The 25,990-nt window shown below is 40.1% G+C and overlaps 1 protein-coding gene and 1 long non-coding RNA gene across 3 annotated transcripts in view; one reads left to right on the plus strand and one right to left on the minus strand.

Annotated features, from left to right (window-relative positions):
- Window positions 1–1,047: 1,047 nt before the first annotated feature.
- LOC306638207 lies at window positions 1,048–25,727 on the minus strand. Its single transcript, XR_013757408.1, has 3 exons — window positions 24,098–25,727; window positions 2,052–2,190; window positions 1,048–1,925 (listed from the first exon to the last, which is right to left on the minus strand). It is a non-coding gene; the product is annotated as an uncharacterized lncRNA (long non-coding RNA).
- Window positions 14,714–25,990, plus strand: part of TMEM45A (transmembrane protein 45A) — a 77,733-nt gene continuing 66,456 nt past the window's right edge. The window contains exon 1 of one of the 2 annotated variants that reach the window (XM_079101400.1): window positions 14,714–15,054. The gene's annotated coding sequence lies outside the window, so the exon portion shown is untranslated. The remainder of the gene's footprint in view (window positions 15,055–25,990) is intronic. The other variant, XM_079101401.1, reaches the window with a different exon arrangement.

A 25,990-nucleotide genomic window follows, 5' to 3' on the forward strand; every position in this document is an offset into this window, starting at 1 on the left:
TGTGAAGGAAGGTTCCAGGTGATTATGGAGAACAAAGTATCATTAATGTGCCTCCCTCCTCTGTATATCTCAGGGTGTAAGGTGCCAGGTTGCTGCTCCCCTTTCACCTCTGGAAAACCAGTGTGTTCATAACTCACCTCTCTTCAAGTCATCCCCTCTTCATGCTCAGCTGGTAGAGTGTTTGCCTCGCAAACACAAGGCCCTGAGTTCCATCTCCAGTTCTGGAAATAAATAAATAAATAAACAAAATAAAGAGAGGAGTGAAGAAGACATCTAGAGGTGACAGCATTTTCTATTGGAAGGATAGGAGCAGGGTCGTCCCTTGCTGTTTCCAGTAGACTTCTTGGTAAGGTTAAGGGGAATGACTATAGTCGGTTTCAGTTAAGATGTTTGAAAAACAATTTGGGAGAGTGGCATTGAGGCATTTTCCTTGCAGAGGAAGATTCCAGGTGATTATGGAGAACGAAGTATCATTAATGTGCCTCCCTCCTCTGTATATCTCAGGATGTAAGGTGCCAGGTTGTTGCATCCCTTTCACCTCTAGAAAACCAGTGTGTTCATAGCTCACCTCTCTTCAAGTCATCCCCTCTTCATGCTAATTCCTTTTGTCCAGAGGGTCAGGTGCAAGAGGGACAGTACATCTTAATAAAGCCCACAGAGATGCCTCGTGTCCCCTACTTGAGCTGGCACAGGCTACTGTGAGTGGACTCAGTGAGCAGAGCACTCTGCCAAGTGTTCATTGTGATCTAGGACCATGTCAGACTACCAGGTCAAGCTGCTACCTGGAAGGTGTGACACCCCAGATGGCCACTGTTGTCATTAAAGGAATGAGTGAGACCTCATGCCTAAGAATGCTCAGGATGGAATCACAAATTTTGAAAGTACTTCTGAATAATCCTCCACCTCCTTCATCCAGAACATTATCCAGGAAGCAGCAGAGGAATGATCTCTTCCTGGGGAGAGCTCCATTTAGTGATGAAAGTTGACTAAGTTGTGTGGATTGGGAGAAGGTGAGGGAGACAGAGCCAGAACAATATTATCAAATTACATTTTTAAATTTGAGGTCATTTTAGATGCACATATAGTTGGCAGAAATAAAACAAAGAGATCTCATGCTTCCATTACTCAGTTTTTCCTAAAGTTAATATTGTAGTATAGTATCCCAACAACATCACATGGAAACAGCCAAGCTACAGAACATTTCCTTCATCACAAAAATTCCTCATGTTGTTCTTTTGTGGACCCACACAGTTCCTTCCCACTCCACTCCTTCTAATCCCTGGACACTTATCTGTTCTCCATTTCTTAATGTTTTCCTTCTAGGACTTTGCATAAAGAAAATTGCAAAGTATGTATATAAAAAGCATCCATACTTTCATATTAAATATAATATTAGCTGTAGATATTTTATAGGTGCTGTAAGCTCAGGGGCACAGCTAGTGGCCAAATAAAATTGGACAGAAAGCAGCCAAAGCAAGCTTTATTGGAATTCGGCTCTCGGTTGAAATTCCTAGCCCCCACAGGGTACGGGTCAAGGTAGGGAGCCAGAGAAAATCACACATGGCCCCAGCTGCCCAGGGTCTTTATAAGCCGAATGGGTGGTGGTCCTGCAGAGTGACAGGTGAAGGTAAGAGTCAGTGGAGTTTTCCTGACCATTTGATTGGTCGCCATGTGGCATGCTGCCCTTTGCTTCAGTTGGTCCACTCTCCGTCATATAGTTGCCTAAATTCTGACCTAACATCCCTGACTTTTTTGGTGATGTAGGGTGCCAGAGTCCATCTGGCTATTTCCTGCACGTTAGGGGGCGTCATGGGGAAAGAAAGGTTTGGGTTCTAGTTCGGTGGGGAGGCAGCTATAAGAGTGTAGGAGCATCTGGTTGTATGTCAGTCACCCTGGCAACCTCACTCATTCGGTTCCAGGCAAACCTGAGAGGACAGGGAGCAATCATTAGCAGAAATCCTATCACAGATAGGGCAGTAAGGGTAGGGATCAGCCAGGTGCCAAGAGTGGAGTTCAGCCATCCTGGCCAGGGGTCATTTGATTCTTCTTACTTCAACCTTTCATTTAGAAGTCTGAGAGTTTCAGCATTTTTTCCACTAGACCAGATTCATTAATGCAGCAACAACATTCTTCTCTTAGGAAGAGGCATGTTCCCCCTTTGTCTGCCGTCAGATCTAGTGCTCAACTGTTCTGCAAGGAACTTGAGCAATAAATGTTATTCATCTTTGCAGGGATGTCGGGGGGCAGCAGATGCCTCTACTGCCTTCTGGAGTTTCTATTCTAGCTTTTGGTTGGCAGTGACTGCATAACCATGTCCTCGTGTTGGTATAATCTGTGTTTAGTAGAGATCTCTATATTTCTGTGACTTAGGGCTAGATAATCATACTAGCAAGCATAGATTAAGGCTATGTAGCTTAGCAGGATCTGTAGGCCTTAAACGGACTAAAAACTCCTTATTCTGGCAGTTTCTCTTGATAGTTAGCAGGTACATCTGCCTAAGAATCTCTCTCTTGTAGCTTTCAGTCTTTATTTATTCTAGGGGGGTTAACACAAATTTACATCTTAGGTTGCATTTAACTATTGTTTCTTTTAAGTGCCCAAGAATGGATATATTTTGGTTTTAACTGTTTTGCTAGATGTTTAAGACCAAGCTGGTCAAATTGACCTGTTCCTATCTGTTAAGAGTTGGCTGAGTTCCCACAGGGGTCACTTGTAGGGAACTTAAGGGAAGCTTCTTAGCTCTGCTAGTACTGTTCATTAGGCAGGGTCTCCTCAATGAGGTGGCTTCCCTTGGAAGCATCAGGGATGTCTCCCTTTTCCAATGACCCTCTTCTGCAGCAGGTGCACTGATTGGCTTTTTCACCTCCAGTGGTCTCATGAATCTCCCTGATCGAGAGGTTGCGTGGCCCAGAGCTGCAAAGCTCCTTAGAGAAGTTCTTTTGTTCCCTGGATTCAGGCTGACTTTGAGGGCAAGAGGCAAATACTGGCTTTTCTTGGCCTCTGTATTTAATCCAATTTCTAAGTTTGATCTTAAACATCCTGCAAGTTAGTCTCACCAGTCATAAAGTAAGAGTACTGGGCTTTAATTTCAATGTCTATGACTTTACAGATATTCACTCCCTTTTATCTAATTAGGGTCTACATTATCTGTCCTACCAGTGATGCCTTACTATTTCAAGTTAATTTACGGTGTTTGTTCTTGAAGCAGTACTTCTGCAAAAAATTAATCTGACAACAGTTATAGAGTTTACAAGGAAAATACAAAATGGAATCACCAACAGTAAAACATTCAGTTTGTGCAATAGCTATCTTGAATTTTGGCTGAGTTATTCATTATATACCCTGTTTGAGATCACAGTAATCTTTACAACAAACATCAAACTTTTGAACACATCTTTAAATGAGTTAAAGTCTGGCTTATTTTGGAGCCATTCTAAAATGCAGCAGGGTGGGAGGCAAAGCTTTATCTCAGGTAAGGCGGGGCTCTCCACAAATCTTAGATAAAGTGTTCTAATTCTGAAGCTGATTTTTGCCATTTTTTGCTATAACCAGCATGACCAAATTCTCAAGCTCAGTGAGGGGCAAAGGAGGATTAGAAAATAAATATTTATAAACACAGAGTTTGAAGATTAAGCTGAGATCAGATGGAGCTCTGTTCTCTGATGGAAATGCAGATCTAAAGAGTTACATCAACAATCTTTATTTATATATGTCTTATTATTAAGTTAAAGACTATGTAAGCATTATTCTTTATTTTCAGGAAAGTTACAGAGACTAGGACATCTACGTAACTTTTTCACAGCTGCAAAGTGCAATGTTAGGAGCTCTGTGTAGCTCTAAAGAAAGTCCACTGTCCAAAGTTACTATAAGGTGGGCAGGAACCAGAGAAGGAAGCTGATGAAACACTGGTTATCTAGCAAAAGAATTCCTTCCTGCCCAAGAGCTGTGTGCCTGAGATCAATGTCAGAGCTAATAAGACTCCTGCACAGAGTCTCCCCAGGGAGGGTACTGCTACAACAGTTGGGCATCTTGTGCTCCTGCACAGGAACACTCCCAGGCACAAGGCATGCCACAGCCATGAGGTCAGAGACCCCAATCTCAGTCACTGTTGCCCCATTTTTGCTATTGAGCATTACACTCTTTCTTAAATGTCATTTTAAGAAGTGTATAAAGAATAAACCTTAACAGACACAGTGTCAAGGGTAAATTAGTGTTTTTAAAGGAATCCTTGTCATTTTAACAGATAGATTAAACTTTGGTTTATATCAGCACATTAGTATTTGACCTTAGGAAAAACCTTAAATAGCTTTAAAAGATTGTCTCACATACATGTAACCAACTTACTTACATGCAAACTTGTTGAAATTTGCCCTTTACTTACACAGACTTTCTTAGCACTTTCTTGACCCTCATGTATTTCATCACACAAACTTTCTTACCCCACATTCTTTCCCCCTCTACTGAATACATTCCCATACTTAGAACCTTCTGTTTTTCTTTCCTATCTGGTGACCCCTTTGTGGTGAAAAATCTGCTCTCCTTCCAAATAGCTGAATGTGAGTGAGCAATCAAGAAGGCATTTTTGGAATCTGTGTAAATATTAACCTGTTTGCCTTTGGATAGAATTAGAGCCCTTATCAGAGCAAAGAGTTCGGCCTTTTGGGAAGTGGTCCCTTCTGGAAGGCAATTGGCTTCCAGAACTGAGGCGGAGGTGACCACTGCATAAGTGGCTCTAGGGCATCCATCTGTACCTAGCCCAGAATTGCCATCTTCAAAAGTGGTCAGGTCAGGTGAGGGGAGTGGGTAATTGAAGAGGTCTTCATGAGGTGAACATAGGGCCTCCAGCACCTGTGTGAGTGGAAGGGATTTATGGCTTAAGAGGTCCTGTAGTCAATGGGTGGAAAACACAGTTATTGGTTGGAGTAGGGTGAGTTTTATGGCTTCCTTAGTTAACTCAGTTGCTGCAGCCAGGGCCCGGAGACATGGTAGCCACCCACAAATGGCAGAATCAAGCTGTCTGGAGAGATTTGCCACCAGTCTGTAGGAAGGTCCAGTTGGTTGCACAAGAGGCCAGTGGCAACACCCTGTAAATTAATTAGATGTTTCCAAGAAACAAATTTGAGTAATTTACACATGTCAAATCCTTATTTTACTGTAAAAACCAAGATAGCAGATAGGTATATTGAACAGTATTTGTGGTCTCTTTTCTGTTGGAGATGAGTTCTATAAACAAATGATTAATATCAATTAACATTTTTAAACTTGACCACCTGGAGATGTGTGAGGTAAGTCATGATATGTACACGATTTTTGGATACACAATAGACAAAAGGATACACACAACATAAAACAAAGGCCTTGTATTTTTTATGGGTGAGATTTCCATTGCAATGTAACAGATACTCAAAAACTTGAGTTCAATAAAAATAGGACTGACCAAAACATCAATGTTATGAGCTCAAAAAATATAGAATTTAAGAAAACAAAACCAAAACCAAAAACAAAACAAGAGTCCTGGAAAAATGACACTGCTGTTAATTATTACTTTGCTGGAGTTCTGGTAAAAGGCTTTTTTTTTTAACCTGTGGGGAGAGTCATGTCTGTTAGATGGACTTGGTAGGCAAGATCTTGTGGTGCCTGTTGGATGCAGGGTGGTTAGTCTGGAGTGAGAGTGGAAGAAAGCCCTGTTAAGTGAGATCATAAGTTTGGGAAAGATATCGAAATTCCTTAATATAAGTAGAGGAGTCAGCAGAGAAAGGCCCTAAATGTTTCTCAATCTGGGAAAGGTCCTGGAGTGATAATGGAACTTGGATTTGCACAAGGCCCTCTGCACCAGCCACCTCCGGAGGAGAAAGAAGCTCTGAGTTAGGCTGTGGGAGGCTCTGAGGAGGAAGAGGAGGAGGAGTTGCATCTGCAGGAGGAGGGGGCGGGTTTGCAGGAGGAGGACAGGAAGAGGAGGTGGGGGGAATTCTGGTCAGAGCATGGAGGGGTGGGGTTTGGGACCGCCCCCAGAGAGGAGAACTTGAGTGGTGGAACAGGTAGAAGAGAGGGTGGGGCAAGCACCAAATTCCAAAAGGAAAAGCTTGCAAATGGCCATGTGTGCTCTTTGGTGGCCATCTTGAGATCTAAAACATACTGAGGCCAGGCCACAGTGGAATAAAAAAACTAGCCGTTTACACTTAAGTTTTGGGGGAGTCCCAGTTTAGTAAAATATGGTAGAGACAGCCCAAAGGAGTTTTGGGGTCCAATGAGCTATTGGTATTTCCCATTAGCCATCAAACTTTACCCAGATAGATGTACAGAAGCAAAAATAGGCGTCCCAATTTTAACTTGTGTACACTGGAAAAATGGCGGACGGACCAAAAGCCAAAACCTCTTTTGACTTTCAGGGGTCCAGAAGCGAATAAACGGGGGGGGGGGGTGCTACCTGAAGGCTGGGACATCTCCACAGTGACCAGAGGAAAGGCAAATGGGAAAAACCCCAGGGAACTTACCCTGTCTGTTGCCGGATAAAGGGAAATGGGATGGAGCAGAACAGAGCAGAGCTTAGCAGAACGGAACAGAATCTCCTGGTTCTTCTGAGGGAGGGTGTGGATCTCAACCCCAATGATGGGGGAAGCCCAAAAACCTTCCTGGGTCTTGGCACCAAATGTAAGCTGAGAGGCACGGCTAGTGGCCAAATAAAATCGGGCAGAAAGCGGCAGAAGCAAGCTTTATTAGAATTTGGCTCTTGAGTGAAATTCCCAGCCCCCTCCGGGATGCAGGTCAGGGTAGGGAGCCAGAGAAAATTGCACATGGCCCCAGCTGCCCAGGGTCTTTATAGACTGGAATGAGCAGGGGTGCTGTGGAGTGACAGGAGGAGGTAAGGGTCAGTGGAGTCTTCCCGCCTGTTTGGTCGCCGTGTGGTGCACTGCCCTTTGCCTCAGTTGCTCCACTCTCCATCATATAGTTGCCCAAATTCCGACCTAACAGGTGCTGTTATCCAAGTTGAGAAGTTCTCTATTCTCATTTTTCTGAGCATTTTTATGGTGATTTATTTTGTCAGCTGCTAGTTTTACTTTAATTAATGCATTCCAGTGATAGTTCTCTTTAAGTTGTTACTATCATAGATTGCATTATGTCCCTCCCTCCAGGTCTTGAATTTTTTTTATTTAACCCTCTATTTATTTTTAAAATTGTTATTCTTTTATTTTTTAGAGTCTGCATTTTGATTTATTGTACTGCATATTGATTTATTGTAAATGAGGTATATCATTTCGTTTCTATGGTTGTTCATGATGTAGATTCATATCATTCATGTAATCTTACATGTACATAGGGTAATGATGTCTATTTTAATCCACCCAAAGGACTTAAAATTAGCAAACTACAGTAATACAGCCACATCAATGTTTATAGCAACTCAATTCACAATAGCATTATGTTTTTAGTAGGAAGAATTCTTGCATCTCTGGGAACAACCCCATTTGGTCATCGTGGATACTTATTTTTAGGTATTGCTGAATTCTATTTATTATTGTTTTGTTAAGAACTTTGCATCTCTACCTTGTTATAGACTGGTAAGAGTTGAAGATATAATTCCACTTGATTTTTTTGGGTGTGGGAGTGAGAGGCACTGCAGTTTTGACTATGGAGCTTGGTTGGGGTGAAGTGGTTATTGTATAAAAATTTTGTTTTCTTGGTCCTACTAGGCTGCCTTTTCCTGGTTCTTGGCTATAAAAACAGCAGGCTCTGTTAGAACTGTGTGTGTGTGTGTGTGTGTGTGTGTGTGTGTGTGTGTGTCTGTCTGTCTGTCTGTCTTTTGGCATTTCTGAGTCACTGGTTGTGGCAGTCAGCTTTTTGTCACTGTGATAAAATACCCGAGATAAACAACTCATAAGGAGGAAAAATTTATTTTGTTCACCCTTTCAGAGGTTTCTATCCATGACTGATTTCTCCTGTTGCTTTTGGTCCTGTGGTGAGGAAGAACATTGTTATGGGAGTGCATGGCAGAGGAAACCTGTTCACCTCAGGCAAAGAGGAAGATGGGAATGGGCTTCCTGTTAAGGGTCCCAATATTCCTTCCTTTCTTTTTCTTTTCTTTTCTTTCTTTCTTTCTTTCTTTTTTTTTTTTTTTCAGAAAAAGGAAAATTGCACATGGCCCAGGCTTCCCAGGGTCTTTATAGGCCGGAATGGGCAGGGGTCCTGCAGAGTGATAGGTGGAGGTAAGGGTCAGTGGAGTTTTCCTGCCTGTTTGATTGGTCACCCTGAGTCCTACCTGACCTTAGAGGACAAAGGTCAAAAAACATTGGCTGCATTTTCCTTCATCCTTTTTACTTTCTTGACTTTGGTCTTCAAGTTTTGATTTTAAACGTTCAGCAAGTCAGTTCATCAGTCTTGAAGTGGGAGTATGGGTTACAACTTCAATGCCTATAAATTTACAGGTACCCTTTCCATTTAATTGGGATCAGTATTAGTACTGGGAAACAGCATTATATCCTATCTGTCCTGTAGGTGATGTCTTATTGTCTTAAATCAGCTCAGGTTATTCTGTTAGAAGTAGTACTTCTGCAAAACACTGACAGGCAACAGTTATAAAGTTTTACAAGGAATACAAAATGAACATTAAAGTATCTTTGGTATCTATTTAACCTCTACAAAGACCCATGTATTTATCAGCTCAATTACATACATGTTTTACATAAAATAAAAAAGCTCTCACAAACCTAAATGCCTTTTAAAATTTACCCAAACCTTTACTTAAGTTTTGTATTTATCCCCCGTTTGGGGATCATAGTAATCTTTACAACAACAACAAAAAAAAAACTATCTTTTGAATGCAACTTTAAATAAGCTTAATTCTAGCCTACTTTGGAACCATCCTATCATGGAGAAGGATGAGAGAGGCAGAGCCTGAATTCAGGTGAGGCTGGCCTCTTGACAAATCTTAAAAGTGTTTTATATCTGAATCTGATCTTTGCCTCTTTTTTTAAAAAAAAGTATCAACTCACAATGTTCTCAAGTGTTGTTTCCTGAATATATCTGAATAACAGTTAACATAATAATTACATCCAAAACATGAATTAAACAGAAATACTAAGAGGGTTTCTAACTTTCTTTTTGCGGAATAAGTGGCACAATGTTTTTATGTTCCACACTGTCAACCTTTGAACAAATTAGCCTCTCCTTCTTACCTTTCAAAAATTAGTTTAAGGGGCTGGGGAGATAGCTCAGTCGATAGAGTGCTTGCCTTGCAAGCACAAGGCCCTGGGTTCAATCCCCAGCACCCCCCCCAAAAAAAAAAAAAATTAATTTAAATCCCATCCCAGTGTAAAGAGTAACACAAAATTTTATATATAACTTATAACAACAGGTTACCTTTATCTAGTTATAAAACATCAAATGACATGAGTAAATACCAATCAAATTTGTTATTTTTTATATAAATCTAAAGGAGACTATTGCTACAGGTGATTTTTGTTTGGGAGAACACCAACTTGGTAAAGTGCTCTTTTAAGTTTTACATTTTAAAAGGCTTGTATACTTGAAGAACATTAATGCACCTAATACATCTAAGACATCTGTGCCACAATGACACACGTCCTTATATTAATGATATTTAATCTTTAAAGTAAAGTATAGAATCCATAGTGTATGGTAAAAATAATCACAGGTCTGCACGGATTAGCAGTACTAATAAAAATTGAAGGATAGTCTTGAATTTCTTATACATTTAGGAAATAGTGTTAATAACCAAAAATAGACTTAGTCAAAGTAAACAGATATAAGACAGTTCTTCAAATGATAGTGTTACCCTTCTATGTCAGATACAATGTATGAAAGAGAGCACTTATTGGATACCTTGCTGGTAAACCTACATAAACTTTCATTTTATAAACTTTTACATAACAGACAAGAACCAGACAAACATAGTTCTCAGACAAATATACATGAAGATATATGTGAATATATCTTCAGTCACATATATTTAAGGTGTTAACTATATTGTAATAACTTAAAATAATATTTACTTAACCAGTTATGAAATACTCATTTAAAAGACTTTAAAACAGGTATAAACCCTAATTTCTTTAAGACTTAGTTTCTCTAAGTAATAAAACCTACAGAAAAAAAATTATCTTGATAGGTAAGAGTAGATCAATGTTTCAGAATTTGCCTCATAATCAGTACATTAAAATTTGAATGACTTTGTACTAATTATAGCCAATTTAATCATATACAAAAACTTTTTGAGATTTACCTTCCACATACCTTCTGAAACTTACCTAGACATTCTGCAGCTTGTTTACATACTGTTTTATCCTTTCTTTAATCTTCAATTTTAACACAAGAATATTACTTTACCATACAAAATACTTTCTCATACAGAAACATTTCATTTACATTATAATTTTCTGCACTAAAATATATTTCCATATCTATGAATTTCTTATATCTCTTTTCTAGTTTCAGACTCTTTCTTAAATGCATATTCTGAAATGATTCTTGAATGTTATCTGTGCATTTAATTTCCACAACAAATTTCATCCCAGGTAATCTGTCTTCTTTATCATTATCACAATACTATCAACTTTAAGTGAGTTCCCTATTGTCAGTTTTACCCAGAGACTCCTTTTGGGTATTTTATTACACTAGGCATATTGATATTCAGTGGAGGAGGCCCTTTCCATCCTTTGCTTTAGGTGTTCTTGAATATCCTTTTGCAGAGGCTTCCAACAAAACACAGGTTGGCTTTAGTTTCTGGGTATTGTTTTTTTTTTTTTTTTTATCTTTTTCTTTTTCTAGGTGCAGTTGTTTATCCTGCCTGTTTCCCCATGCGTTTAGTTTGATGGGATACTGTCATAGAAAGAATTTCTCTGTCCCAGTAATGGATATTTCCTGGCTAAATGGGATATTCTGTCAGATTTTAAAAGGGGAGACTGTTCCTGTCACCAGGTCATAAACTAACAGTTTTGGAACCTACGACTACACCTTTGTGACCTATGAGTAAAAGGGGCTGGAAGGCAGGAGAGAGGCCAGGTCCTTGTTGCCCATTTTTCTACAGCCCAGGAAGTTTTGGATTTTCTTTCCCCAGCCCAGGGCTGGTGTTCCTGACCCACAGTGAGATGATCTGTAGCTGACTGGGGTCAAGATGAGAAACAGTGTAGGGACGGCCAACACTGGATTGAAAGACTTTAAATTTTTTTTAACCCTGTATTCTAGTGTCCTGCTATCCTTGCATACCAGAGGCATCATCAACTTAGTTCCTGAGAGTTCAGACTCCTTATCATGTATCTACATAAATACCTGTACATACAGAATCTCCTCCATATACTTTACCTCTGACAGACCAACTCCAACTACAAGATTATATTATAATCCAGAAAAACCATTAAAAGGCCAGAATGTATTACAGTAAAACATCTTTTTCTTAGTAGGTGGCCCAGTCTGTCAAGATCTTTCCCAAGAGACTACCTACAGGATCAATCTGCATGCCCCACATCTTAAATGGCCATCTTATGTTTATAAGATATAAACAAGAGATATATAACCAGAGAAGATCCCTAAAACTATGGCAGACAGATTGGAACCTTTAAAACAGCCAGACCTGCACATACGGGATTTCTTCCACTTACTTTACCTTTGACAGATCAACTCCAACTGCAAGATTGTGTAATAATTCAGAAAGTCATTCAAAGGCCAGACCATTATAGTAAAACATCATCTTTTCCCTAGACAGGCTTATATATATGAGGTCCTTTAAGCCAAGATCTTTCCCAAGAGACTACCTATAGGATCAAACACAGCACTACCCTTGTCTAATGGGCCAGTAACAGATAGAAAAAAGAAACAGACAAACAACCAGAGGAAATGCCTGAACCTAAGGCCAACAAACAGGAACCTAGAACAGACCATGAGGGAGTGAAAGTCACTAGTTGTCTTTGTCAAGTCCTGCTTAACCATACCAGCAATACCACCTCCTCATTTTCCTCCTTCCCAAAGTGGACCAAGATGGAGCTACATGTACCATTTAGGGAGAGAAGGCAGGAGTTTCCCAGAGCAAAAGGAGTTTCAGCAGCTGCTGGGACAGTCCCTCAACCCCTCCCTTTACTCATGGGAATAGCTCTTGACACAAGGCAAACTCACCCATCTAATTCTCCTGCAGTGGCTCTCAACAAGTTTGCCAGCCACTTGCATTCTCAACTTGGCATGCCAGATTTGCCCAAGTCAGCCAAAGTGGGAACTGCTCTCAGATCCCATCTGGGTTGCCACTTTGATACCAAAATCTCAGTCCTTGTCCATGATGCCAATCCAATAACAAGGACACAGTTTTGAGAAAAGGAAAAAAGAAGTTTTTTGTTTGCATGTAAAGGAGAAACACAGGGGACTCTTGTCCTTGAAGCTGGGATTCTCCCAATATCCCTTTTAAGCTCACTCTCCTAATGATCTAATTTCCCTATATTAGACCCAAACTCTTAAAGGTTCCACCACATTCCATTAGAGCAAGGCACTGGGGACCAAACCATCAACACATGGGTCTTTGGGGGATCATTCCAAAACCAAACTCCAGCACTGGCATCTTTATGTTCAAGTTTGGGATGATGACATAGAAATAAAACCCAAGAACTTTTGCCATTATGTTGTTTCTTGGATTCCAAGTTTTTCAGCTGGTCTTTCTTCCAGCAACCTTTCAGAGTCTCCTTACAAGAAAAAAAATTTAAAAATGGAAAGAAAAGAAAAACCCAGGAGTTTCAGTTGTGCACAGCAGGAGAAATGGGGTAACTTATTTCTATTCCATCTTCCTGCAAGCAGAATGGATCTGTTTTTAGCAGATATTTGAGGGAGATGTTCTAATACTCAGTAATATCAGATGCTTATCTATGGTAATAAGTGTTGAAGGTTGATCAATAACTGGAATATTAGGCCATTGTTGAGTAGCTTCCATGATGAAAAGGTGCACCATTGTCAGATAACAAATGATTCAGAAAACAGAGCATAGGACTGAAATTACTTCCAAGGACCTCAGTCTAACGCTGGTCCTTTGTTGTTTTTCCTGTCACAGGGATTAAGTGGTAGGAAGCCACTTCCACAGTTTGAGCTCCCCTGATTTTGGTGGGGGAGTGGTAGCTTGTAGAGTTTTAATAACATTTTAGTCAGGTTCATAGCAGAGGAAGTGTATGAGTACTCAATCATGGCAGACCTAAGGTGGCCTTCGCATGATCTCTACCTCCTGGCTTTTAGGAACAGCCTGAGAGCAAACTCTGGGAACTAAGGGCAGCTGACATCCAAAAAGAAGCTAGGGACTTAGCCCTATAACTGCAAAAAATAAATTCTGTTCACAACCAGGGTGAGCTTAAGATCAGATTCTTCCCCAGAAGATCCTGCAGGTGAAATTGCCCTTCAGCTGACACCTTGATTACAGTTTTGTGAGACCCTGAACAGAGGATCCATTTAAGCCATGCCTGGACTTCTGAACTTATGACCTTTAGAAACTGCAATAATGTGTGTGTGTGTGTGTGTGTGTGTGTGTGTGTGTGTGTGTGTGTGTTTTATTTAAACTATTGTTTGTGGTACTCTGCTATAGAGCAATAGATGATGAATACAACTAACAGGGCATCATCTTTGTAGTGAAAGCTTTCAACATCAGAAGGTGGAGCTGTTCTCAGTAAATTCTGAACCCCACCCTAGTGACAAATGACTAATAAGTTTATTATGTACCTAGAACATAGCAATGTTAACATCTTTGGAGACATTTGAGGCATGCTGGGATAGCTTCTGGGTTTTGATTTCCTCATCTGGAAATGAGAAGATAGTATCTGCTCCATAAGAATTAAATAGGGTATGCAAGTAAAAGCTCTTTTGTGCAGGGCCCAGTACCGACCAAGGTGTGTAGTCCGCGAAGGTGACTCTTGCCTTAACACATTAATGAGATCACGTTTCTAAAACATCCACAAACTATTATGGAGAGCGATTTGCTTTATCTTCTCTCCTCTTGCCCCAAATATTCCTTCAACCGTTTCCCTAGAATCAAAGCATTCTTTGGTGCAGTCCTTTCTCAATTCTCACAGAACAAAACAAGATTTCTGGTTTTCCCACACCTACTATATATAACTCAACAACAACAACAAAAATAAACCAAGTCTCTTAAACCATTCCTGCACCTACCCCTGGGATTCACTAAAGAAACAAATTTCTGTTTAATAAGCGTTTCAGTGAAGGCGTTCTTGATCCTCATCAAAAGAATACTACCCTCAAAGAGTAACTTCTCAAACCCTACTGTTCGCCGTTTAGAGAGTGGGGAGCGTGAAGCCCTGAGGCATGGCCTCAAGGCCCTGTGGAGTTTGGGGCAGTCGGATCCCCATCCTCTAATAGGGGCCTTAGCCAGCGCCGGGCGGGCCTTTTTCATTCCCTAAACCGAGAATTTAAACGAACCAGCCTAACTGCCTAAAAGGATGAGTATGATAGGGGTCAGGGCAGGGCAAGCTTTCGGTGCCTAGCGACCCTCTCTCGGCCCCTCCCGGGGCCGCCGCCGACGCTGCGGCGGCCGCCGAGTGCCACATCAGCGACCGGAGGCATTTCCAGGTTCCTCCTGAGGATGCAGCAAGCTGGGCGGGCGGGCTGGGGCAACCCGAGGCCCGCGGGAGTGGCGGGCCGCTCCGCCAATCGTCGGCAAGTGAGCAGCCCCGGCCACCAATCAACGGAGGCTTTTGCCAGCCGCGGCAGCAGGCTGGTGCCCCGCCGGGGAACCAGATGAAGCACATCTGGACAGCTGTGCTGAGAGGCTGTGCGGCCCCTTTGCGGGCCGGACGTCAGCTAGGCACGTCCCCCACGTCCTCTCCTGCTAGCCACTTTTTATTTATTCATTTTCCTCAAGAAGCAACCAGGGCCCTGAGCTTAAAACTTTTTCTCCCCCCTAATGCGAGGCCAGGCCAGACCCCATCCAACACTTAGTTTAATTTTCATGGGGCTCTGGGATCAAAGGAACAGAAACAGCAACATCAAAAACCCAGCCGCTATCTGATTTTAAACTGGCAAAGTGGGAAAATAAAGTGTTGAGTAAACAGACCAAGTTGGGTAAGTTTTGAATACGTGCTGGTTATCATATTTCTCCTGCTATGGTCTCTATCCTGTCTTTATGCTGTTCTCACCAGCCGTCTCTTCATTAAGGAGAGAAAAATATCTCCTGCTGGCACAAACCGCACAGTTGTTCGCCTTGCTTCTCTTCTTTTTTGCAAACATTTAAGTTTTTTGCTTTGCTCTTTAATTTTTGGGTATGCTTTGGGTATGTTTTCCTGGGAACAAATATTTGGCATTTTGTTATAAGCCTTTCCAAAGTCGTTGAATGTACTGAGATATATTGATTTTTCTATTTTATTTGTGTGTGTTGTTAAAGACTGACTTTTTAAAAATCTATCCTACTCCCTGTTTTGATGGAAGATTAAGAAAATTACCTGGATTATTTGAAATTAATGTAACTTTTGTTCCATTAATATGTATGATATTAAATTATTTAGAACCTGAATCATATAGGTAATTGCTGGATCTTTCACTTAAATTTGAATGTAGTTGTAATTCAAATATGTATCTTTTCTATGTTCTCCTACCCATGTTGAGACACCCAGATTCCTTTATGATGGTTAAAAAAGAAAACCAAATATGTGACAAACCATTCTGTGTGTCCATAACCTTGTGTGTCCAACCTCTAATTCTATCTTAAAATATTCAGTGATTATTATATGTGCTTGCTTACAGATAGTTCTGGTTCAATTTTAGGATTTAGTTAGTGTGATGGAAAATGTCGAGCTAGGTGAGCCGCCCAAGGCCCATTCCATCTGAAACCTCTGAAATTTCCTCTGTTTGAGGAAATGATTTGAATTTGCGACTTTCGTCATATGCTGTTTACTGTCATGGGTGTTCTGACCATAACTGATTTTTTTTATTTCTAGCTCAGATAGAAGTAGATGGTGTGAAATATTTAAGTTACAGAGTGTTTTTATTCAGAAAGGCAATGTTTACTAGAGGTGAAACAACTGAAGTCCTGTTGAGACACCTGGGGTTAGCAGATACATTGTTGCAGAGAAAACTGACTGGTCTGGTTAATTCACAATCTCATAATGTGACCTTGGACAAATTACTGGGCCCATCTATGCCTCAGTTTCTTTCTGTAATGTGCTAATAATAATAACACATATGTCAGGGGGTCGTCTAGAGGATTGAGTGAGTTAACATATGTAAACATTTAGAATAGACTGGCACTTGGCAAATCTTTACCTTCCTTCCAAGTTTCCCCAGCTGCCATTCTGACCTCTGCATTAGAAACTAGTATTTACCTAGTGCCCACCACTTGCAAGCCAGGTACTGGGTAAGGCTGTAAAGAGGAGTCTTGATTGGGGATTGGGGTAGGATTGATCAAGGGCCTTAGATCTAGAAGGACCTGGGCGTGTGGGGAATAAAAGGCTATCTTATTAAAATGGTGGCTTCATGGAAGTGTTGGCATTCCTGGAAAAGGATTTTGCTGAACAGTTTTGATTATGGGTGGGTGAATAGGAAGGTGTCATTGAGAAGCAGCATTACAGGAAGAAGGTGAAGCAGGGGAAAAGACACGATATGGTGGCTGGGAATTGTAATGCTGACCTGGGGACACTGGGATAATTCGTGGAAGGCTAGCAGGAGGAAGGTTGGGAAGTGGGAGAGGTAGCACAGGAAGGCATTAGATTGCCAGGTGGCAAAAGGGAGTTTTGGGAAGTAGATTAATGGGGGGCATTGAGGTGAATTAGCAGCGGTTACAGGTGTTTCTAAAACCACTCATCTCGGAGGTCCAGTCTCTACTGTTTGCCCAGCATTCCCTCCTTATCTGCTGCATAACTTCTGTGACTTCCATTTAGGACCCACAATTTGGGCAGCAGGGCTGGGCAGTGAGTCAGGGTCCCGTGTTTTGGACTCATTCTCTGGTGGCTGTCTTAAGCCCTGCTTAAGTGGTATGGTGCTCTGGGCCATTACCCAGGCTGCTTTTTAACAGGCCACACCCTAAATTCTTGCTCTTACCCATCCTGCTGATGGAATCATTATAAGTATTCACATTCATACCTATAACTTTATAATTTATAGTTACTGAAATAGATAAGAACTATAATGTGCACCTAAATGGTGGGTTTGGTGTGCTCCTGTCTTTTTTTTCCTTGAGGGCATGTGCATAGCAGGGAGATGTGCCCTGGTGCTGCTGCTGACCACCTGACTGACCTCAGGTAAGACATTAAACCATATGACCCTTTGTGCCACCATCCATGAAATGTTCACGAAGTTCCCTTTTCTCTTGGATGACCATATCTTCTTTTCCCCACACCCCTGGAACAGTGTGTTCCTTGAGTGGCTATTTGATCCATCTATGACTATTATTTTCTGACCCCTTAATGTATGGCAGACATTGTTCTGATCTCTGGGCATCATCACAACAACCCTGTGAAGGTTAATGCCTATTTGAGGAGACAGAGTCACAGGCAGTTTAAGGTACTTACCCAAGATTATACAGTGAACAATGACCGGTGCAGATTCAGTATAGCACCAGAGCCCAACCTTAACCATTAGGCTACACTGCCTGAGGTGTACGAGCAGCTATGACTGCTCTTCTTGTTTGTGGTGGTGATTGTTGTGAAGTTCATGGAAGGAAGATCACTGGAGACAGGGACACATTTGGAGGGATTGAGTTGATAACTACCTGAAGAAGCTAGAATATCAACAGGAGTCTTATCATTGAGGTATGTTTACACAAGAGACAAGAGATATTTCACTTAAAACATTTTTTTTGTAGTTGTAAATGGACATAAAATAAAAGCATTCGCCTTGATTTTATTTATTTATTTTAATGTGGTGCTAAGGATCGAACTCAGTGCCTTACACATACTAGGCAAGCACTCTGCCACTGAGCTACAGCCCCAGCCCAACACTTCACTTTTTTATTATATGGATCTCATTGCAGACAAGTATTTTGTCTTCTTGTCTTGTTTGAAGAGAGCCCACTGTAGTACCTGGGCTTATTATGGTAGACATTTCAGAATAAATGTCAATTGAATGGCTATTCTCATTTGAAAAAGGATGTGTGGCCACAGTATTTTATTTTTTAAAAAAGTAGAGAAACTGTGAAGTGTCCCAAAACTTGTAGAAAACGGGACAGTGTTTTAGTCAGTGTTTTTGTTGCTGTGACTAAAGAACCAACCAGAACTTTAGAGGAGGAAGGGTTTATTTGGGGGCTCAGGGTTTCAGAGGTCTTAGTCCATAGAAGGCCGGCTCCATTCTCAGGGCCCAAGGTGAAACAGAACATCATGGCAAGAGTGTGGCAGAGGGAAGCAGCTCACATGATGATCAGGAAACAGAAAGAGGGGTCTCCACTTGTCAGATACAAACGTATACCCCAAAGTCAAGCCCCAATTCCCACCTCCTCCAACCATCCCTGCCACTTCAGTTAACTCTCCGTTAATCCCTATCGGGGGATTAATTCACTGATTGGGTTAAGACTCTTATTACCCAATCTTTTCTCCTCTGAACCTTCTTGCACTGTCACACATGAGCTTTTGGGGGACACCTCACATTCAAAGCATTACAGGCAGATATGATAAGAACTCTGTGCTCCCATCTTGGGCATCCTGGTTTTTCATCTTATTTCTGCAGATACTATGGTTTGGGGATAAGAATTTCTCATGATGAAGGTCACTGCAGGGTTATTTTAAGTGTAAAATTATTAGTCATAGTCTATATTTGACATCATTTGGGGAATTCATTCCTCAAATTACTCATGTATTGGTTCAAATTTATTATTTGGAAATATTTTGACTTGCTGGTTATCTCATTACCTTAATGTAGTCACCATTCACCATAGTGTAGGATCTAAGCAAGCACATAGACTTTAGAGTTGAACAATGAGGGTTTGGATCCCAGATCTGATTCTTACTAGTGTGACCTTGAGCAAGTCACTTTCTATAGGAGGCTTTGTTATCTGTAAAATGTAAATAACAAAAGACATTCCACAAGATAGTCTATGTAAAGCATTTGACATGGTGTCTGGCTTATAGTAAAGTTCATATATGTAAGCAATTAATTTTTTATTATGGTAAAATATATACACATAATATAAAACTTACTGTTTTATCCATTTTTTAGAGGACAGGTTAATGTCATTTCTCACATTCTTGTGCAACCATCACCATCCATATCCTGAACTTTAAAAAAATCTCAACTGAACACACCACACCCATTAAACAGTAATTCTCCATACCTCCTACTCCATCAACTTTTGTAACCACCGTTCTACTTTCTGTCTCCATGCATTTAACAACTCTAGGTACTTCATATTTGTGGAATCATGCAATATATTTGTCCTTTTATGTCTGACTTACTGCATTTAGCATAATGTCTTCAAGGTTTATTCATTTAGTAGCATGTGTCAGATTATTTTCCTTTTAGGGCCGAATAATATTCTCTTATATGTATTTTTCATCTTTTGTTTTTCTATTTATCCATTGCTGAATGGATTTGGGTTGTTTCCACCTGTGATGGTTGATTTTATGTGTCAACTTGAGTAGGGCACCCAGCTAGTTGGCCAAACATTATTCCGAGTGTTTCTGTGGTATTTTTTTAGATGATATTAAGATTAAAATCAGTGGACTCTATATGTGTGGAATATGCTCTCCATAATGTGGGTGAGACTTATCCAATCAATTGAAGGTCTCAGATGAGAAAGACTGACACCATGGAAGAAGAGATGATTCTTCCTCCGGATTGCCTTTGGACTTGTGACTACAACATCAACTTCTTCCTGGGCCTCTGGCCTGTGGGCCTACCCTATAAGTTTCAGATTAGTCAGCCTCCAGAATTTCACAAGTGAATTCCTAAAATCAATCTCTCTTTAATACTCTAATGCATACGTATGTCTGTGTGTATGTATATATATGTTATATATATTCAATAGGGTAATACACACACACACACACACACACACACACACACACATATAGAAAATTATATATGTGTGTGTTCTGTTGCTTTGGAGAACCCTGATCCTTCATGATCCTTCACTAATAAGCCATCTTTGGCTACTGTGAAAAATGATGCCATGAACTTGTTATATAAATATTTATTCAAGTCCCCATTTTCCATTACTTTTGATATATACTCAGTGAAATTGGCAGAACATATGAAAATTCTACTTTTAATTTTTTGAGAAACTTTACTGTTTTCCACAGTGGCTACATTGCTTATTTTATGTTACACCAGCAATACACAGGGATCCAATTTTTACACACCCTTGTCGACACTTGTTATGTTCTGATTTTTTATTGATGTTTATTTTTCATATAGTAGCTGTCCTAATGAGTCAAAAGTGGTGTCTCATGGTTTTTATTTACTTTAGCCTAATGATAAGTAATGTTGAGTATCTTATCCTGTGCTTATTGGCTCTTCATGTGTTCTTTGGATAAATGCCTATGTGTTCAAATATTTGCCCATTATAAAATCAGGTTGATTTTCTGTTGTTGCATTGTAGAAGTTCTTGATATATTCTTGCTATTACCTTGTCAGGAATATGATGGCAAGTATTTTTTTCTCGTTATTTGGATTATCTTTTCACTCCTTTTTTTTTTTTTTTTTTTTTTTTTGCGGTGCTGGGGTATCTTTTTACTCTTTTGGTAGAATCTTTTGATGTGTAAAACTTTTTCATTTTTTATGTGGTTCAATTTATCTATTTTTTTCTTTTGTTGCCTGTGTTTTTGATCCCGTATGTGACTTATTATCACCAAATCCAATGCCATGAAACTTTTCACACGTGTTTTCTTTTAAGGATTTTATAGTTTTAGCTAATTGGTTTAAGTCTATGATTCATTTTAAGTTAGTTGTTGCATCTAGATATTTCAGCAATTCATTAATAATTTTTATGAATTAATGCTTATCTGTATAGAAATCAATAGCATAGATATAATGATAGTATAAAACATTGATTTGTTCTTGGTTAATGTTTTCTGATTATGTCTAAATTACTGATTTATTTTTTCCCTATAAAATTACTTGTAATTTCTACTCTCTGTAGCTGTTTCCAAGGAAGAAAGATTACTCCTTTAGTGAAAGGGCCTGATAGCTCTCTTTTCCTTTTTAAAATATCCTCGCCTTTTGGTGGCATTTAGAGTTAAAATGTGTGTGTGTGTGTGTGTGTGTGTGTGTGTGTGTGTATTGAAAAAAATGAAAACAGATTGTACAGAGTCAAATTAATAGTTTCCCTTTTAAATATCTGCTTTCTTCCTGTTTTTCTGCTTTCCCTGGATGTAGCCTGTTATGATTTGGATTTGGAATTTCCCAAGAAGACTCATGTGTCCTCAGCTTGGCACTATTGGGAGGTGGTGGGAACTTTAACAGGTGGGCCTACAGGGAGACCTTGGGGGCTTGCCCTTGAAGGGTATATTAGGACCCTGACCACTCTTCTTTTTCTCTCACTCAATCATGAGGTGAATATGTCTCCTCCTCCACATGCTCCTGCCATGATGTACTTACTGTGCTACAACAGGCCCAAAACAACAGGGTCAAGCCATCATGGACCAGAACTTTCAGATCTGTGAGCCAAAATAAACCTTCCTCTTCTTAAGTTAGTTTATCTCAGGTATTTGTGACAGTAATGGAAAGTTGATCAATTCATATCCTTGGTTCATAGCTTGGTATGTTTCCTTCCAGACTTTCTCCAAAAGTCCATTCTCAGGGAAAGATCTAAACATGAATATAATTTAAAAATAAAAATGACACCACATTATATACACTGTCCTGACTTTGCCTTTCTTTAAAAAAAAAAAAAAAAAAAAAAAAAAAAAAAAATATATATATATATATATATATATATATTTTTTTTTGTTGTTGTTGTTTTTTTGTTCTGGGATCCAACCCAGGGCCTTGGACATGCTAGACAGCTGCTCTATCACTGAGTCACAATCTCCAGCACTGCTCCTGTCTGTGAGCCATTGGTTCTTTCCAGTCTCCTCTGGCTCTCAGCGTTCCTGCAAAGGAGTTTGACACTATCTCAGTAAAACCTTGGAAGACAGAGGTCCTTTCTCTCATCCACCCACTACCACTTCTGACCAAAGTATGTTCCTCTGGTGCCATCAATAATCCTGAAGTGAAAAAAGGCCTGGAGGCAAATACTTCTTTTCTTACTTGCTGTCCTGAGCAGAGTTGCTGCCCTCTGTGGAGTCTTTTATTTCTCTCTCAAGAGAAAAAAGAAAATAAAGTGACCAGCAAGTACCAGGTGGCACTTTCCCTGGTGAGGAAGTGGGTAGCATGTCTGCACTACCCATTGTACCTGAAATTTCATAAGGTTCTAAAACAAACACATATCATTTTATTTAATTCCCTTTAATAGAGAGAAAATGGATATTTAGAAAAGTCATATATGATGCCCAAGAAAACTGACGCTCAAGAGGTAAATTGTGCTACTTATTTAGTTAGAAGGAATATGAAAATGTCTCTGATTTTAGTTCTCTTTTTATTAAATATCCTTGCTACCTCCAAAAGACAGCACAATGCCTTGGAGAAGTCTATAGACTACTACTGTCATATCAACCTCAGATATTTATTTATCACCTGTGGAACTATTTTAAAAACACACCCACCTAAGATTCTCTCATAGAAGGTATGGAGTAAGGCCAAGGCATCTGTGGAAAGCTTCCTGGTTGTCTGATGGGAGGCCTGGGCTGGGAGCCACTGGCCTAGTGGGAGGTGTTTCCCAGCCAAGGGTGATTACCTTTATGGGGTATGCTGGTGTCCTTCACTCCCAACACTTAGAACTGGCCTCAAGCAGCCATTGTTGAAGGAAAGCTCCACCCAAGGTTCTAATTAAGAGACAAATAAATTGGATGGGAACCCCTTCTTACTGGAATGTTAACAGAGATGATCTTTTCATTCTGCAGCCTGATCCCCATGAAAACTCACTTGTTTAAGCCCTAATTTATATGGTGCTCCTATTAACTGCACTGTTTTCAGAACCAAGCTTCCCTCAGTACTATAGTTATTTCTGAATAGTAAGTTAGGCATTTAGGAAGCATCTGAATTGCCTTAATGACCTAAAATGTATCATGAGTCCATTTTCTGAGTTGAGTCAACACTGAGTTGCCAAATTGACCTATTCCTTGTATACAGAGATTGTGTCTATCTCTGGCCCATAGTCTACCACCAATTACATTTTTAGTAAAAAGTGTTAAGCTTAATTTATATCAAATTTAGTAGAAGCGAAATATAAGGAATTTTTTCAACTTCAGATAAATGTCTCTTTAAAACAGTTCTTACCAGATTCCTTTAAAATTAAAACAATATATTAAAATATCAAAATATAGGTATTATAGGTTGAGCATCCCTAATTTGAAAACCCAAAATCTGAAACTTTTAAGTGTGTAAACAGTGCTAAAAATGTTTCACATTTCACATTTGGATTTCTGGTTTTCAGATTAGGGATGCTCGATCTGCAAAGTCTATGCAAACATTCCAAAACCTGAAAAACTCAGAAAACTGAAACATTTCTAATCCCAAGCATTTCAGATAAGGGATCCTTAACTACTCTTACATAATTCAGAAGATGTCCCTCATATCCTAATAGACCTACATTTTAATTTACTATCCTCACGCTATACATAAAATAAGAATAAAACTCCAGACATCACTCTGATAGGTCTAAGTATGGATCTTGTGTTTTGTTTTTTAAATATCTTGTTTTCTCTTAATGCTCTTTCAGTTTGAAGACTGAAGCCTCTCTTCAGCTCAGGGAATCTTTTTTTTTTTTCTTTCTCTCTTCTTATAAGTCAGATGTGTGTTTAGACTAACAATTATGGAAAACGGTTAAAGGCTGATAACAAAAGCCAAAATAGAGAGATATATGGTAGTGCAAAGTACATTTAAGGCATCTTTGAAGATTCTGTGTATTTTAATAAATAATGAAAATTTAAACATTAAAAGTGGTGGTGAGGAAGGAAAAAAATTTAGAAAATGCCAAAATCATTTAGCCAAACCGTGGGGATAAAGGACAGAGTTCAGACAGAGTGAGGAGGGGGAGGTGGAATGAGGGGAGTTGGAGTTAGAGGTTGTGGGGGCATCTTACCTTGAAGCAGCTTCCAGAGAGAAGGGACCCCCGTCCAACTTCTCCATCCTCACTGTTGTCCTCCTACTCTATCCTCATCTTGTGTTCACTGGGCATGAGGACGAACCACTGAAGAGCAGGATGACTTTGTTTTCTCCTTCCTGCTTTGATGGATTTGGGGATGGTTTGTTTCCACTAGGGGAAAAGAAGGCTGCATCAATACCTCGTCCATCCGGGTCAGTTTAGGAAACTCCCTAGAGACATTAAGCCTCATTTTGCTTGTCGGAAAGTTGGGCCTGTCCTCCTTACTTCTGAGTATCACTGTGGGAGGATTAATGAGGTGATGTATGTAATGGGGCTTTGCCAACTTCAATGCAGCCCACAGAGGTCTAGGGTAGACAAACAGAGGCAGAGGTATCATGGTGCACCGACCTCCTTATCCTGACCTTCCAGATTCTTCTTACCGCTCTTTGTGATCCCAGGAGAATGAAACACCAGTCATTTCTGTGCTTGATCCACTTTCATTCAGCATCCATCACCCACCTGCTCTGCCTGAATTACTGCAGTGGTATCTTAAACTACCTGTGGTAAAAGGCAAAAGACCAGTTTGGGTTTTTCCTTCTAGTCTATTGCAGCCTTTTTTTTTTTTTTTTTTAAATCCTGCTTAGATTTTTCCTCAATGTCAAATTACTTTAAAAAGTTCAAAATTTTCTGAGCATTTCTCTCAATTTCTGTACTCATTGTAGATGGTAATAATAGTTTGCAGAATAGCCCTGGCCCATATACTGTGGTGTAAATGGTACTGTCTTTTGCATCTCCCTACTTTCACTCTTGTCTCTAAACCAATGACCACAAAGCAGTGAGAGGTATTCTTTTAAAAATACAAATAAAAGTCACGCCATTCCCAAACTCAGCCCCTCCAATGACTTCCCTTGGTACTTAAGACCAGACATTTACCATGGCCTAAAAGGCCCTCAGTCAGCTGGACCTGCCCATATATCCACCAATTTCCTTTGCCCACTAGCTTTACTTGGTGCTAAAGAAGTAGAGTTATGCTTTTGGTAAAAGTATGTTCACGTAGAAAACACATAATGTCCTTTCTTTTACTAGACAAGCAAGGACAAGTGCTTCCATCATTGTCTTTCCAACAGTGAGACCTTTCTCACTGGTTTCAGAAGGAGCAAGATGCCTAAAACCAAGTCTCAGAAAAGATTCAATCAACTCTGTTTTTGCAGTGTAACCTACTGCTCTTCTGACAAACTCTGCCTAAAGTGGCCTGCAGAAGGGCCCTTTGAGGATTTGGCATTGTACTGATCAGCACATGCATGTGAAGAAACTGCTAGAAGCTGAGAGACTGGCGTAGAGCTGTTGTGGTTTGAGTATGATTCTCAAAAGTTCATGTGTTGGAAACTTAATCCCAAATTCATGCGTTAATGGCATTCGGAGGTGGGACATATGGGGATTAATTAGGATTAGATGTGGTCATGAGGGTGGGGCCTCCTTAAAAGCATTTGAGTTTAAGAAAGATCTGAGCTAGCCTGCTTGTACTGTCTTTCCATGGGATGCCCTCTGCTGTGTTACCATGCGGCAAGAAGGCCCTCAGCTTCTTGAGCAGATGCTGGTGCTGTGCTCTTGGACTTCCCAGCCTCTAGAACTGTAAGAAATATATTTCTTTTCTTTATAAATTACCTAGTCTCAAGTATTCAGTTAGAGTAACATAAAATGAATGGAGAGAGTGGGAGAAGAGTACAAAGCCCAGTGTTCACAGGACTGGTAATATTGCTTTTTTCCTTCCAGCCAGACTGGAAAACCCATAATTCATGGGATCTGGGGTAGAACAGTCAGGAAGGTCTTGCCTCAGTAATGGGAAATAGCACTAGACTTTACACTGCTCCAAATGTGCCTAACAAATTA

Source organism: Sciurus vulgaris, assembly GCF_902686455.1.
Source record: "Sciurus vulgaris genome assembly, chromosome: 10".
In the NCBI taxonomy this organism is placed as follows: domain Eukaryota; kingdom Metazoa; phylum Chordata; class Mammalia; order Rodentia; family Sciuridae; genus Sciurus; species Sciurus vulgaris.